The sequence below is a fragment of the Pelophylax lessonae genome (assembly GCF_965119305.1).
Source record: "Pelophylax lessonae genome assembly, chromosome: 4".
In the NCBI taxonomy this organism is placed as follows: Eukaryota; Metazoa; Chordata; class Amphibia; order Anura; family Ranidae; genus Pelophylax; species Pelophylax lessonae.
Genome location: NC_138771.1, coordinates 344,064,298 through 344,080,204, shown reverse-complemented (window position 1 = coordinate 344,080,204; position 15,907 = coordinate 344,064,298).

Genomic DNA, 15,907 nt, shown 5'->3' with positions numbered 1-15,907 from the left:
ATCAGGGAGATCTCGTTGTCTATGTTGTCCAAAAAGGTCGCCTTTTTGGTGGCGATCACTTCGGCTCGCAGAGTGTCGGAACTGGCGGCTTTGTCCTGCAAGTCTCCGTACCTGGTTGTTCATTTGGATAAGGTGGTCTTGCGACCTAATCCTTCTTTTCTGCCGAAACGAGTTTCGGAATTCCATCTTAACGAGGATATTGTTTTGCCTTCGTTGTGCACGAAGCCTAAACATCCAAAGGAGGTGAGATTGCATTCTCTGGATGTTGTTCGGGCGATTAGGGTTTACCTTAAATCGACTGAGTCTTTTCGAAAGACGGACTCCTTGTTTGTTCTTCCAGAGGGTCCTCGGAAGGGCATGGCGGCTTCCGCCTCTACCATTGCCAAATGGATCAGGCAGACCATTGAACAGGCCTATGCCTTGCAGGGGAAGGTTCCCCCTGTGCCTGTGAAGGCGCACTCTACTAGATCTCTGAGTACGTCTTGGGCCTGTCGTCATGGGGCTTCTGTAGCCCAGGTGTGTAAGGCGGCGACTTGGTCGACCGTACACACTTTCACAAAATTCTACAAAGTAGATGTTCAGGCATCGGCGGATGCTTCCTTTGGCCGCAAGGTTCTTAGTGCGGCTGTTCCCTAGGGTCCCTTGTTGGGGACTCCTGGCTGTTGGGATAAGTTTTGTATCCCCTGGTTTTTTGTCTTTTCCTGGGTTGTTGCTCCTGTTGAGCACTTATTTTTGCTGTTGCCCAGCTGGTTTCCTTCCTTTGGTAAGGTTCCTTTCTTTGATGTGGAGACTGCGTTGCCTTTCGGCGCGGATGCGTTTCCCACCCCTCATGTTTGCACTGCTTTGGGACGTCCCCATATGTGACGAATATGAAGAGGCGGCGACTGTCGGAGGACGTAAGAGAAAACGGAATTTTTGTAAAATCTTACCTGTAAAATTCCTTTCTCTGAGTCCTCCGACAGTCGCCGCCCCCGCCCCTCTTTTGGGGTTTGAATGTATACTCTACTGCTATTCCACTAAAACTGAGATATGGTTGCAGGAAGTAGGAGGGTATTGACTGAGGGGACCACCCCTTGAGGGTGGGATATGTTAAAGCTTTATTGTTAACATATTCTGTTGCCTAGCTACTCCTTCGGAGCAAAGTCTAATACCCCATATGTGACGAATATGAAGAGGCGGCGACTGTCGGAGGACTCAGAGAAAGGAATTTTACAGGTAAGATTTTACAAAAATTCCGTTTTTTTCTGGTCTTTGAGGCCTATATGTTTTTTTGACAATACATATATATTATATTTTATATAACCACGCTTTCTTTCAAAAATTGTGGACCTTATTACCTCATTCTTGAGCTAGGGAAATGTACATATATGTGCATAAAGTTATATTTTGCATGCAAATATAGAGGAATTGTATAATGAGTAATATTTCTGTAATTAGATGGAGCGAAGAGATCTATGTTTTTTTTTTTTTTTTTTTTTTTCAATATATATTGATATTTCTATGGTGCCAACAATTTATGCAGCGCTTTACATATATTTTGTCAGCATGTACACTGCAGGCAGATAGTGTCTTGGTTGGGATTCAAACCAATGAATCTGGGGCAACCAGGCATGGTCGCTAGCCACTATACCACTCTGCCCCTAGTTTTAATCTATTAAAATGTGGACTTGCATAAGGGCATGATTTTAATGTTTTATAGTGGTTAGTATTTAAAATGTGGATGGGTTTGAGTTAAGGGCGAAGGAGCTATTCAAATTGATATGGTCTTTGGGTATTTCTCTTACGTCCTCCGACAGTCGCCGCCGCCTCTAAGTCATCACTATTGGGTATTGAGTTCCGCTCCGCAGGAGTAGCTAGGCAAAAGACTTAATCAAAAAGAACAAAGGCATTTGCATATACACACCCATGGGGGCTGTCCCACTAGGTAAATACCCCCCTGCAGTGACCACTCCCAACCCAGTTTCTTTCTGCCTAGCGTCAGGAGTAGTTAGGCTTCCCTGTGCTGGGGCTACAGATTCAGCCTTTCTTATCTTTTTTATTTGATTTTCTTTGAAAATGTCAGTTTTTTCTTTGATTTACTAGCTGTTTGTCAGCTTTAGTTTAGTCGATTCTTCGGATGGAGATGGATTCATGCGGAGCTGGGATTCGGACTGACCCCCCTGGTTCTCCAGGGCAAGAGGGTCAGATGGACCCCCAGCCCACCATCAAGCGTTCAGCCATGGTTCGTCCTGGCATTATGAACGACCCATCCCTGCTCGCAGCAGGGATGCAGCCGTGAGGTGGCTATCTCACTGGACACATCTGCGGTGCTGCAGTGTAATGTCCCTGGCTAATGGCATTCCCTGTCAGATGAGGACAGCGGCTTTCTGTTCTGAGAGGCTCCCCACGCCATCTGGTACAGGTAAGTACTTCTGTGTGGGGCCTCTGTGTGGGGTGGCAGTCCTGTGTTGCTGTGTTTCCCCCATGTCTGTGCCGGTGTGGGCCTCCCTGTTTGGTGATCCCTGTGGGGTCTTTTTGCACATACACTGCGATGCTGTGTGTTTGTGGGAGCCCCTTTCCCTGTGTCACTTAGGTGTTTTCACTGGGGGTGCAGACTGTGTGTGTGGCGACCGCAGTGGGGTGTGTGGCTTCACTATGGGCATTACTACATGCTGTTTTGGCGCCATCCGACGCCATCTTGCGGTGACAAAACGATCGGTCCGGCCGCATGCTGGGCGGCCATTTTGCCGGAGCCTTCCATTCAGTCCTATGGGGCAGCCATTTTCCCTGAGTCATTGCAGCTTATAATTCAGCCTTTTCTGACATCACTTCCTTTTCCTCTGAGGCAGCGACATCGGTGGTAACACTCTGCGGGGCTCTGCAGACTATCTCACCCTTCTGTATTCATTTCTGGCTCCGTTTTTTCTCCTGTTTGGGGGTCTTTTGTCACTGTACCTGTAGCGGTGGGCTGCGCACTCTGCAGCGGTTTTAAAGGGGCAGTACCAGATTTTTTGCACTGTTTCGTCTTGGGCAATGGATTCTCAGGACAGCAGATTCCCCCCCCCCCGCTTTGGTGGGGGGCCCCGGTTCTCCTGTGGCCCCTCTGAAACCTGATTTGGCCGCTGTAGTGGCGACCTTCGTGTCCAATATGGAGGTGCTGATGGCTGAACGTGCTGCTAGGAAGAGGCCCAGATTGTATCTCTCCTCTAAATCAGATGGTGATATGGCTGCTGTGGCAAGCGTGCCCTTTTCAGGGTCTCACTCATCCTTGGACCCGCTGGGGTCTAAAGGGGGAGGCGGAGGTGGAGGGGGTTGATACTTCCTCCCCGGGGTCGCCTGCAGAGCGCGCGACCATGGATGAATTGATTGTTTCTGTAAAAGAAACACTACATTTGGAGGATGAGCCCAGTCCTCCAGGCATTGTGTCCTCATTTGGGACACACAGGACCCGCAAGTCGACACACACTGTGGCCGTCTTAAACAAGGCTACCTTGGTTCCTTCAGAGGATACCCCGATTTTTCGGGATCCCACGGACCGGCGGTTGGAGTCTCTAGCCCGCCATTCCTATACAGTGGCGGGCTCGTTGCTCAAACCCATTTTCGCGTCCGTTTTGGTGGCTCAGGCGGTGGCTGATTGGACTAAGGTGCTTAGGAGCAACCTTGTGTCTGATGCTGTTCCACCTACCCGGCGGGATATGGTGGATCAAATTCACCAAGAAATCATGAATTTGTGTGATGCGGCCTTAAACGAGGCTCCTTTGGCAGCGCGCCTATCTAGTGTCTCGGTGCTTAACCGTCCACTGATCTGGCTAAAGAGCTGGTCGGCTGACCAGTCCTCGTGGAAAACAGTTGCTGATTTTCCCTATGCTGGTTCTCGCCTTTTTGGTGACGCATTGGATACCCTGGTAAACGGCGTCACAGGGGGCAAGAGCACATTGCTGCCCCAGAACCCGAAGAACAAGTCCTTTCGTGGCAAGTGGGGTTCTGCGTCTCGATCCACTCAGGGGTCCTTTCGTGCCTTTCGAAACCAATAGAAGGGCAAGCCCTTCAAGGGCGAGGGTAACCCGAAGAAGCCCTGGGCGGGCAATCAGAAGTCAGGCAATGCCGGCTCAGCGGGTCAATCCGCCTCCGCCTGAAAGGGCGTCCTCACCCAATTCCGGGATGGGGGGACGTTTGCGCGGTTTCCTCTAACCTTGGCTGCTCCGGGTTTCGGACAGGTGGGCTCAGGAAATCGTTCGATCAGGTTACAAGATCGAATTCCTATCCCGGCCAGGGAACAGATTTTTTTGCTTCAAATCTTCATTTGCCTCCTGGGCGTCTGCAGGATCTGCACCAAGCTGCGCAAGACCTTCTTGCGCAGGGGGTGATTGTCCCGGTGCCTCATCGGGACAGGTTTCGTGGATTTTATTCAAATCTGTTCACTGTGCCCAGGAAGGAGGGCAAAGTACGTCCAATTCTGGACCTGAAAGCGCTGAACCGCTTCGTGCGAGTTCGAAAGTTTCGAATGGAGTCTCTCCGTTCAGTGGTGGCCTCCCTGAGTTCCGGAGAATTCCTGGCCTCAATAGATCTGAAGGATGCGTATCTGCACATCCCCATTTTCGAGGGTCACCAGAGGTACCTTCGGTTTGCTATCGCGGAGGACCACTTTCAGTTTGTGGCGTTACCTTTCGGTCTCGCTTCGGCTCCAAGGGTTTTTACCAAGGTGCTGGCGCCGGTTCTGGGCCTGTTGAGGGCACAGGGCATTGCGGTCTTGGGGTACCTAGACGATCTTCTTATGAGATCGAGTGTCAGCCAAGACCACCTGCGCGATCTGTCCACCACGGTGCAGACGCTACAAGAGTTCGGTTGGACTATCAATGTCCCAGAAGTCGACGTTTTCTCCATCGGTTCGTCTTCCCTATCTGGGAATGATCCTGGACTCTGCTCAGGCGAAGGTGTTCTTGCCGGAGGACAAGCTCCAGACCTTACGGGCCGAGGTCAGGTCCCTCAGGGACAATCCGTCCTCGTCACTCAGGACCTGTATGCGAGGCCTGGGGTTGATGGTTTCGGCCTTCGAGGTGATACCCTTTGCTCAGTTTCACACGCGGGCTCTCCAAGCGGAGATCCTGGCCAGGTGGGACAGGTTACCTCAGTCCCTGGATCTGAGTGTCTCATTGAGTCGTCAGACCAGATTGGCTCTTCTGTGGTGGCTCCAGTCCCCCAACGGTGTCGGAGGGCAAGTCCTAACGTCCATTGTTGTGGACGGTCGTTACCACGGATGCCAGCCTGTCGGGCTGGGTTGGAGTCCTGGGTAACCTGTCTGCCCAGGGCACTTGGTCGGAGGAGGAGTCCTCCCTTCCGATAAATGTGCTGGAATTGAGAGCGATAAAACTCTGTCTCTTCCAATGGTCGGACAATGCTACCGCGGTGGCTTACATCAACCACCAAGGGGGCACCAGGAGTGCCCGGGCGGCCCGGGAGGTGACCACCATTTTGTCTTGGGCCGAGACTCATGTCCTGGCGATTTCAGCAGTTCACATTCCGGGTGTGGAGAATTGGCAGGCCGACTATCTGAGCCGCCAGACCCTGGACCAGGGGGAATGGTCCCTACACCCGGAGGTCTTCCAAATGCTGTGTGCGAAGTGGGGCTCCCCGGACGTGGATCTGTTCGCATCTCGTTTAAATCACAAGGTGGAAAGGTTCGTGGCAAGAACGCGCAATCCTCTGGCAGACGCCTGGGATGCGTTGGTAGCCCCTTGGCATCAGTATCGTCTGATGTATGCCTTTCCTCCGATTTAGTTGCTGTACAGGTTCCTCCGCAGGTTGGCCTCGGAACCGCACCTGGTGATTCTGGTGGCGCCGGACTGGCCACGCCGGTCCTGGTACGCCGACGTTGTTCACCTGGCAGTGGCGCCTCCATGGCGGCTGCCAATGCGGGAAGATCTCCTGTCACAAGGTCCGATCTTCCATCCTGCTTTACAGTCGCTGGCTTTAACGGCCTGGCTGTTGAGACCCAGGTCCTGAGGGACAGGGGTCTCTCCCCTGAGGTCATCCCTACCCTTGTCAAGGCTAGGAAGACTTCCTCTGGTAAAATCTATTACCGTACCTGGTAGGCCTATTTCGCCTGGTGTGAGTCCAGGGGGTTTTCCCCTCGCTCGTACTCTGTGTCGAGGGTGTTGGCCTTCCTCCAGTCTGGGGTGGACCAGCATCTGGCGCTGGCCATAATAAAGGGCCAGGTGTCCGCACTGGCTATTTTCCAACGCCCTGTGGCGTCTCATTCCCTTACCTCCATGGGACTTGAACTTGGTTCTGTCCGTGTTACAGCGTGCTCCCTTTGAAAACATACAGGAGATATCGTTACCTCTGCTGTCTATGAAGGTTGTCTTTTTGGTGGCGATCACTTCGGCTCGCAGGGTATCGGAACTGGTGGCGTTATCTTGCCGTTCTCCGTACTTGGTGATTCACAAAGATAAGGTGGTTTTGCGTCCGCATCCCTCCTTCCTTCCTAAGGTGATCTCTGAGTTCCACATTGAGGACATTGTCCTGCCTTCGCTTTGTACGAAGCCTAAGCATCCTAAGGAGGTGGCTCTGCATTCCCTGGATGTTGTCAGGGCGATCAGGGTTTACCTGTCTACGGAATCCTTTCGGAAGACGGATTCCCTCTTTGTCCTTCCTGAGGGACCTCGGAAGGGCATGGCTGCGTCTGCAGCGACTATTGCCAAATGGATCAGACAGACCATTGAACAGGCTTATGCTTTGAAGGAACGGGTTCCACCCTTCCCTGTTAAGGCGCACTCTACCAGATCTGTTAGTGCGTCCTGCCTGGGCCTATTGGCATCGGGCCTCGGTGGCCCAGGTGTGCAAGGCTGCGACTTGGTCGTCGGTGCACACTTTTTCCAAATTCTACAAAGTAGATGTTCTGGCGTCAGCTGATGCCTCCTTTTGGCCGCAAGGTTCTCAGTGCGGCAGTGCCATGAAGGACCCTTGTTTTTTTCTGGGTCCCTGGCTGTTGGTGTTTGCTTTCCTGGGCTGTTGCTCCTGTTGAGCATTGTTTTCTGTTGCCCAGCAGGTTCTCTTACAGTGCATGTAAGATTCCTTTCTCTGTCGCTCATTGACAGACGCAGTCCTCCTTGATTAATATCAACTCAGGTTATACTGCCCTCTACAGGAGTAGGACTAGGCAGAAAAGAAAAACGTTCTGGACACACCTTAGGGGCAGTCCCAGAGGGTATATCCTCCCTCTCTCTGCTACAGGAAGTCAGTTTTTTTCTGTCTAGTTAGGAGTAAGGACCTAAGTTCCTTGCTGGGATCTTTGGTCCTGGCAAGATTTTTTAGAAATACTTTTTTAGGCAGCTTTTCTTCTCCAGTGTTCCTGTGAGATCTTCAAGCAAGTACGCTGAAACTGGGCGACGGGCTGGATGTTGAGATCCAGTGGTCACCCCAGTTCAGCCTGCGAGCGCATGCAGGCCCTAGCTCCGCGCTGGGTCGGCCGCGACATAGTCCCACTGAACGGGGACTGACCCTGCGAGTTAAACGTCTCGCCTGGACGCCAATGACCAGCGGAGTCACGGCGTCCAGATTGGTCGACAGCCCCCCCACTCCGGTGGAGAGGGGTTCTGTCAGGAGTTGGCGCCCGCCTGGTTCCGGTATGGTGAGTAAGATGTTCCCCCTCTCCCCCTGTCGGGTTCGTTGGTGGACGCGGGCCCCTCTCTGGGATGGATGGATGGACGTGATCCTAACAGGTGTCATTAATCCCCCTCTTAAAAGCTTGGTTTGGGAGCTGACTATCTATAGTCACTATATGACACTGTAAGGGAGATGACTGTAGTCAGTGGCAGACTGCTAAAAGGCATTACTGTTGAGGTATAGAGGTGATAGTATCCTACCTGACACTATACAGGCCGATGCCTATGCCTGGATACAGCATCCGCAGGTCGCCATCCTTCCATAAGCCTCCCGCAGGCCGCACAGCCTCCCGCAGGCCGCACAGGCCGAGGACTACCTCCCGCAGGCCGCACAGGCCGAGCGTACACCTCCCGCAGGCCGCCGCTACCTTGCACAAGCCGCCGCTATCCTCCACAGGCCGCGGCCATTTTCCCACAGATCGCACGGGGCCGCCATATTGGCGTAGCCTCGTGTCTCCAGCATGGGGGCGGCCATGTTTGAGGTGACCAAACACCTCGTGGAGTAATGGGGAGGCGCCGGAAGGCGTGTAAAGGGGCGGAGCCACCTCCTTAACCCAGGAAAGCAAGCCAAAGACTTCCTGTCTGTAGCAGACAGTGCTGGAAGCAGGTTGAATAGAAACTTCTGAGCATCAGGTGGTGAGCCTTGGGGTGTCTGTCTCTCCTGTGGGGTCCAAAAGCCGGTTACATTGAGGGGCGCTGCTGCGCTGGGGGACTAAAGAAAAAAAAAAGTTTTCTTTTTGTTTTAAAATTGCAATTTTTTTATTTCTTGGCAAGTGTCTTGTATAATCATGGACCCTGCCACACATGTACCTGATCCCCTCGAGGTGGCTGCAGGACCCTCCAGTTCCTCACAGAGTATTGATGCATTATCAGCAGTTTTGGAGTCTTTGGTATCCCGGGTGAAGATGGCCTGTCAAGGACGGGGGTCAAGAAAGCGACCCCCGCCTACCCCTATTTCATCTGATACTTCAGATTCTGAGATGGTCATTGCAGCTGCAGGTCCCTCTGCTGGGGCTGTTGTCTCAGGTAATGTCTCCTCAGATAGTGAGGAGGAGGTTTCTACCTCCGCCATAGCACGTAGCACATAGCACATAGAAGCGTTGGTGGACGCACTAGTTGTGTCTGTCCGGGAAACCTTAAGACTTGAGGTTACACCGGCAGAAGTAACCGAGATGGAAATTCCTTTTGGTACTAGTAAGCCTACCAAGACGGCGAAGGTTTTTCCCTTACCCAAATGTTTTGGTAATAAAATTAAAGAGGAATGGGATCATCCGAAACGAATCCTTACTATTTCCAAACGCATTGCTAGACGCTATCCGTTTGAGGAATCCCTCATTAAAAAATGGACGGTACCACCAGTGGTGGATCCACCGATTTCCAGACTAAATAAAGCCACTGTTATCCCGTTGGAGGACGCTCCGTCCTTTTAAGGATCCGGTGGATCGAAAAGTGGAAGCGGAATCCCGCACTGTTTTTTCCCTGATAGGGTCAACCTTTAGACCAGTGGTTGCCATTGGTTTAGTTTCACAAACATTGACAGAATGGGCAAAATTGCTACGCCATGACTTAAAGGGGAGAAGTATCCCCCCGGCAGCGTCTGATTTGATGGAGCAAATTATACAAGGACTACAGTTCGTCTGTGACGCAGTCCTGGATGCCACTCCCTTGTTGGGGCATGCATCGATGTCAGCTGTAGTCCTCAGACGTGTGCTGTGGTTAAAGTGTTGGTCGGCGGATCAAGGTTCCAAGAAAGCTTTGGCTAATCTCCCTTTTCAGGGGGATCGCCTATTTGGGGCCACCCTAGATGAGATCATAAAGGATGTCACTGGGGGCAAGAGCACTTTTTTGCCGCAGACTGCTAAAGGACCTTGTAACAGGCGAGGACCTTCCTTTTCCGCTCATAAAAGGTTTGTTCGCTCCGCTGGGGCGAGCGTGAAGGGCAAAGCCCCTTCAGGAGGTTTCAAAGGGCACTGGTCGGGTAAACAAAAGGCCAACTCAGCCAAACCTGAAGATAAAACTAATACAGCCTGAAGGTGCACCCCCACCCAGCTCAGGGGTGGGGGGATGTCTTCACCGGTGTTCAGATCCAGGGCTTTCCTGAATCCCGGACTAAGGGGTTCAGGAGATCATACGATCGGGATACAAGATCGAGTGTCGATCACTTCTACCGGTGCAATTCTTCCCTTCCAACATTCATATGCTACAGGGAGCGGTAGTTTCCGTTCCTTGAGCAGAACGTTTTCTTTACTTTTTCCAAAGATCATTCCCAGTTCCCTCCAGGAATCGGTTTCAGTTGAGCGAGCGGACCGGGGAGTCTCTGGTCCGGTGACTCTGGTCTCTAAAGCTCAGCCAGGAGAAGTCATCACTTCCGATAGGAATGAAGTTTCTGATAAATGTGTGGGAACTGAGAGCGATCAGACTTTGTCTGATTGCCTGGACCAAGCAGCTTTAGGGCAGCCCGGTTCGGATCCAGTCAGACTATGCCATGGTGGTAACTTAGTTCGATCACCAAGGATTTCACCAGCTGTGTCTACAATAGGGCATCCCGGAGGTGGATCTGTTGGCATGTCGGCTCAACAGGAAGGCGCGGAGGTTGGTAGCTCGCGCCCGCGATCCTCTAGCGGACGCAGCAGACGCGCTGAGCGCCCCGTAGGGGCAGTATCAGCTACTGTATGTCCTCCCCCCTCTCAAGTTGCTGCTGAGATTTCTCCGCAGGATAGAGGTGGAGGGAACTCCAGTTATCCTGGTAATTCCGGGCTGGCCTCGTCAAGCCGGGTACGCCGACTTGGGCAGACTAGTCGCGGACGCACCTTGGAGACTTCCTCTCAGGGAGGATCCGCGGTCTCAAGGACCGATCTTCCATCGTGCTTTACAGTCGCTGGCTTTAACGGCCTGGCCATTGAGACCCAGGTACTGAAGGACAGGGGATTGTCAGCTTCAGTTATTCCTACTCTAATTAAAGCAAGGAAAGCGACTTCCAGCAAAGTCTATTATCGCACATGGAAGACTTATATCGCGTGGTGTGAATCTTTGGGATTTCCCCCACGTACCTATTCGGTGACCCGAATCTTGGCTTTTCTGCAAAAGGGGGTTGAGCAGAAACTATCCTTGAGCACTATCAAGGGTCAGGTTTCAGCGTTTGCAATCTTCTTTCAGAAGCCTCTGGCTACTCATTCCTTGGTGCGGAATTTCATCCAGGGGGTGTGGCACTTGGCTCCGCCAATGCGCGCGCCCTTACCGCCCTGGGATCTTAATTTGGTGTTGTCGGTTCTGCAGAAACCTCCCTTTAAAGATATTAGGGAGATTCCCTTGCTTACATTATCCCAGAAGGTGGCCTTCTTGGTGGCTATCACTTCTGCACGCAGGGTGTCAGAGCTGGTTGCATTATTGTCATTCCCCATATCTGGTGATTCATAGGGATAAGGTAGTTCTTCATCCGAAGCCATCCTTTCTTCCTAAGGTGGTTTCAGACTTTCATCTGAATGAAGATATTGTGCTACCTTCCTTGTGTCCTAAGCCCAGTCATCCTCGGGAATGTGCGTTGCATTCCTTGGATGTGGTTCGGGCAATCAGGGTATACCTGAAGACTACGGAATCGTTCCGTAAAACGGATTCACTTTTTGTGATCACGGATGGCCCCAGAAAGGGGTTGCCTGCATCTGCCGCGACTATCTCCAAATGGATTAGGCAGACGGTGGTACAGGCTTATTCTATTAAGGGTCAGAATCCTCCGTTCCCTGTTAAGGCGCACTCCACTCGAGCGCTCAGTACTTCCTGGGCCTACCGCCATCAGGCGTCAGTGGTCCAGGTGTGCAAGGCGGCTACCTGGTCATCGGTGCATACCTTTACAAAAGTTGATGTGATGGCATCGGCGGATGCCTCATTTGGCCGCAAGGTTTTGCAGGCCGCAATTTGAGGAGACCGGTGGTCTACCTCGAGGGTTTTTTTCTGTTGGAATTTCAGTTGAGTCTCATCTTTTGATTGATGAGCCTTTAAAACTTCTAGTTGGCACCGGTTGGGCCTGCTAGATTGGATTTTGATTTCCATTATCCCACCCCTCATTTGTGGCACTGCTTTGGGACGTCCCGAGTTGATATTAATCAAGGAGGACTGCGTCTTCAATGAGCGACAGAGAAAAATTGATTTTTGTAAGATCTTACCGTAAAATCCTTTTCTCTTAAGCTCATTGACAGACGCAGTACCCGCCCCTCTGTTTTTGAGTTGGGTTGGGTTAAATTCTCTAAACACTGCTTTGTGACATAACTGACTTCCTGTAGCAGAGAGAGGGAGGATATACCCTCTGGGACTGCCCCTAAGGTGTGGCCAGAACGTTTTACTTTTCTGCCTAGTCTTACTCCTGTAGAGGGCAGTATAACCCGAGTTGATATTAATCAAGGAGGACTGAGTCTGTCAATGAGCTTAAGAGAAAAGGATTTTACGGTAAGATCTTACAAAAATCCATTTTTCTCTGATGTGGGTACTGCGTTGCTTTTTCTACGGTTGCGTCTCCCACCCCTCATGTCTATACTGCATGGGACATCCCAACAGTAATAACTTAGAGGAGGCGGCGACTGTCGGAGGACGTAAGAGAAAACTGAATTTTTGTAAAATCTTACCTGTAAAATTCCTTTCTCTGAGTCCTCCGACAGTTGCCGCCCCCACCCCTCTTTTGGGGTTGTGTTCTTATTACCTACTGCTATGCTACCAAACTGAGTTGGGAGTGGTCACTGCAGGGGGGTATTGACCAGATGGGACAGCCCCCATGGGTGTGTATAAGCAAACGCCTTTGTTCTTTTGACTAAGTCTTTATGCCTAGCTACTCCTGCGGAGCGGAAGTCAATACCCAACAGCGATGACTTAGAGGAGGCGGCGACTGTCGGAGGACTCAGAGAAAGGAATTTTACAGGTAAGATTTTATCAAAAATTCAGTTTTTGCGTCCACGCCCCTCCTTTCTTCCTAAGGTGATCTCTGAGTTCCACCTTAATGAGGACATTGTCCTGCCTTCGCTTTGTATGAGGCCTAAGCATCCTAAGGAGTTTGCTCTGCATTCCTTGGATGTTGTCAGGGCGATCAGGGTTTACCTGTCATCTACGGAATCCTTTCGGAAGACAGATTCCCTCTTTGTCCTTCCTGAGGGACCTCGGAAGGGCATGGCTGCGTCCGCAGCGACTATTGCCAAATGGATCAGACAGACCATTGAACAGGCTTATGCCTTGAAGGAACAGGTTCCACCCTTCCCTGTTAAGGCGCACTCTACCAGATCTGTGAGTGTGTCCTGGGCCTATTGACATTGTGCCTTGGTGACCCAAGTGTGCAAATCTACGACTTGGTCTTCGGTGCACACTTTTTCAAAACTCTACAAGGTAGATGTTCTGGCATCAGCTGATGCTTCCTTTGGCTGCAAAGTTCTCAGTGCGGCAGTGCCATGAAGGACCCTTGTTTTTTTCTGGGTCTCTGGCTGTTGGTATTTGCTTTCCTGGGCGGTTGCTCCTGTTGAGCATTGTTTTCTGTTGCCCAGAAGGTTCTCTTACTAAGCATGTAAGGTTCCTTTCTCTGATGTGGGTACTGCGTTGCTTTTTCCACGGTTGCATCTCCCACCCCTCATGTCTACACTGCTTTGGGACATCCCAATAGTGATGACTTAGAGGCGGCGGCGACTGTCGGAGGACGTAAGAGAAAACTGAATTTTTTAAAAATCTTACCTGTAAAATTCCTTTCTCTGAGTCCTCCGATAGTCGCCGCCCCCGCCCCTCTTTTGGGGTTGTTGTCTTCTTACCTACTGCTATGCTACCAAACTGAGTTGGGAGTGGTCACTGCAGGGGGGTATTGACCTAGTGGGACTGCCCCCATGGGTGTGTATATGCAAATGCCTTTGTTCTTTTTGACTAAGTCTTATGCCTAGCTACTCCTGCGGAGCGGAAGTCAATACCCAATAGTGATGACTTAGAGGAGGCGGCGACTGTCAGAGGACTCAGAGAAAGGAATTTTACAGGTAAGATTTTACAAAAATTCCCATAGCAGGCTCGTTCGCTGCGTTGCTGAGGAAGTCCTAGTGACCAAATGCATTGATGGCAGGATGTGATGTCAGATGCTGTGGGGAACCCAGAAGTGTAGGGGTTTACTGTATTGGGAGCCTGCTTTATGCTTTTCTATGCCAAATTTACATGTGAGTGTTATTTTAACATTTAAAGGTGTTATGTGATATGCTGCACAATGGTGATTGTTTTCTTATCTCTCTTGCTGAGCGGAGGGATAGATGAGCTAATGGCTCGTTTCCACTGAGCGGTTCGGTATGGTAGGCTATTTTTGCTGTTTCCATTGTCAATGGTACCCTAATTCCGTACGGTACCACTTTTTTGGGACCCTTTCATTGGCGTACCAAGCACATTAGTAACGTACCAACAGGGTGGAGCTACACTCTGCAGAACTTTTGGTTGACAGAATCGTCTATCACAGCTTTCCTGCTACACCATGCCTAGAGATGTATAGTAACTAAGTAGAACTACTTCACTACTGTACTTAAGTACCGAAAGGCGGTATCTGTACTTTTCTAGAGTAGAATTTTTTTCTCCTACTTACACTTTTACTTCACTACATTTTTTCGATGATTTCAATACTTCTACTCCGATATTTTTTTTTTTGTGCTGCATAGTTACTCGTTACTATTATAAAAATTACCACAGCCAGAACAGTAGATGGCAGGTTTCATGAAGCTCAAAACATGTGTTATCAGCGCATACGAAAATAAATGCTACTGTATGTATAAATAAAAGCTGCATTTGAAATAATAAAAAACAATATGATGTTCAAACTTTTGACTTCTTTCTTTAATAACTACATAACACAGTACTTGTACTTTTACTTTCAGTACTTGAGTAGCAAATTTTTAAAAAAACAACTTGCATTACTTAAGTACAAAAAATGTTGAATACTTTAGTACTTCTACTCAAGTCACTTTTTGATTGAGCACTTCCACTTCTACTCAAGTCACTTTTTGATTGAGCATTTGTACTTTTACTCAAGTATGGGTTTCGAGTACCTTATACAACTCTGACCACGCCTATCATGAAAGGGTACTATTGGCAGTGGAAACGCAAGGTGTACCGTACTGAACCGTACCGTACCACTCAGTGGAAACCAGGCAAAAGAGAACCACTGGAGAGGGAGTTCTTTGCAGAGGGGAGATGGAGGCTTTGTGAAGGGCTGATTAAAAAGTAATTTCTCTTTTGTTTGACGGACACAGCTCTTTAGAATTCTTGACCATTGGGTTATACTGTCCCCTAAAGGAGTGGGGCACTAGGCAGAAAAAAATAATTTGACTGTGCCTATGGGCAGTCCCAGGTAGTATACTCCAACCCTCTCTGCTATAGGTACTCCATTTATTTTCTGCCTAGTCAGGAGTAAGGACCTAGTTCCTTGCTGGGATCCCTTTTCCCTTTTTTAAGTTGGCTTTTTTTTCTCCCGGGTTCTTTTCCTGAGGGATCTTCAATCAACTGCCCAACTGGGCAACAGGATGGATAATCTAGATCCAGTGGTCACCCCAGTCTGGCCAGCGAGCGTGCCCAGACCACAGCTCCGCACTAGGTCGGCCGCAAGTTAAATGCCTCGTATGGTCCCATACAACCGGTTTTGGCCTGAGCCGTAGTGTTCCTCCTGGCCGAAAGCCCCCGATTTCAATGGCGAGGAGGTTCTGTCTTGAGCGATGCTTGCCTAGTTCTTGGTATGGTGAGTAGCTGCCCCCCCTCTTCCGCTGGAGGGTATTTGGGTTGACGCGGGCCCCTCCCTGGGATGGTGCGGACCGCAAGGTTCCTCTCCGTCCCGTTAGACCCCCTCCCCTGTATTCTAGTGGTATCTGTAGGTCATGTTTTGTAGCCTGTTAGTCTATGGCAGGCAGCCATGTTTGTGTAGTCCAGCGGCCATTTTTCGTTGATTCGGCATACTACAGAGTAGCAGCCATTACAGAGGAGCCCCTGGGTGGCATTTTTGGCTGTGGAGGTCCCCCCTCTTCCCCTGTTGCTGACTCCTGGGTCTTTCCTTTCCTTGGACGCTGCATGTGAAGCAAGTGCTATCCTGGTGCAGCCGGTGCCTTTCTGGTGTGGTCCTCTCTGCGATGCAGGATTGTGGAGTGCTGGCGACCTGGTGGTGCTCTCAGCACGGTGGGGGTGTCCCTTGGCAGTGTTAGACATGTTTTGTTTGGGTCCCCATATTTCCTTTAAGCACATTTCCCCACCCGACCCTCTCTGAGGCTTAGGGGTCACAACCA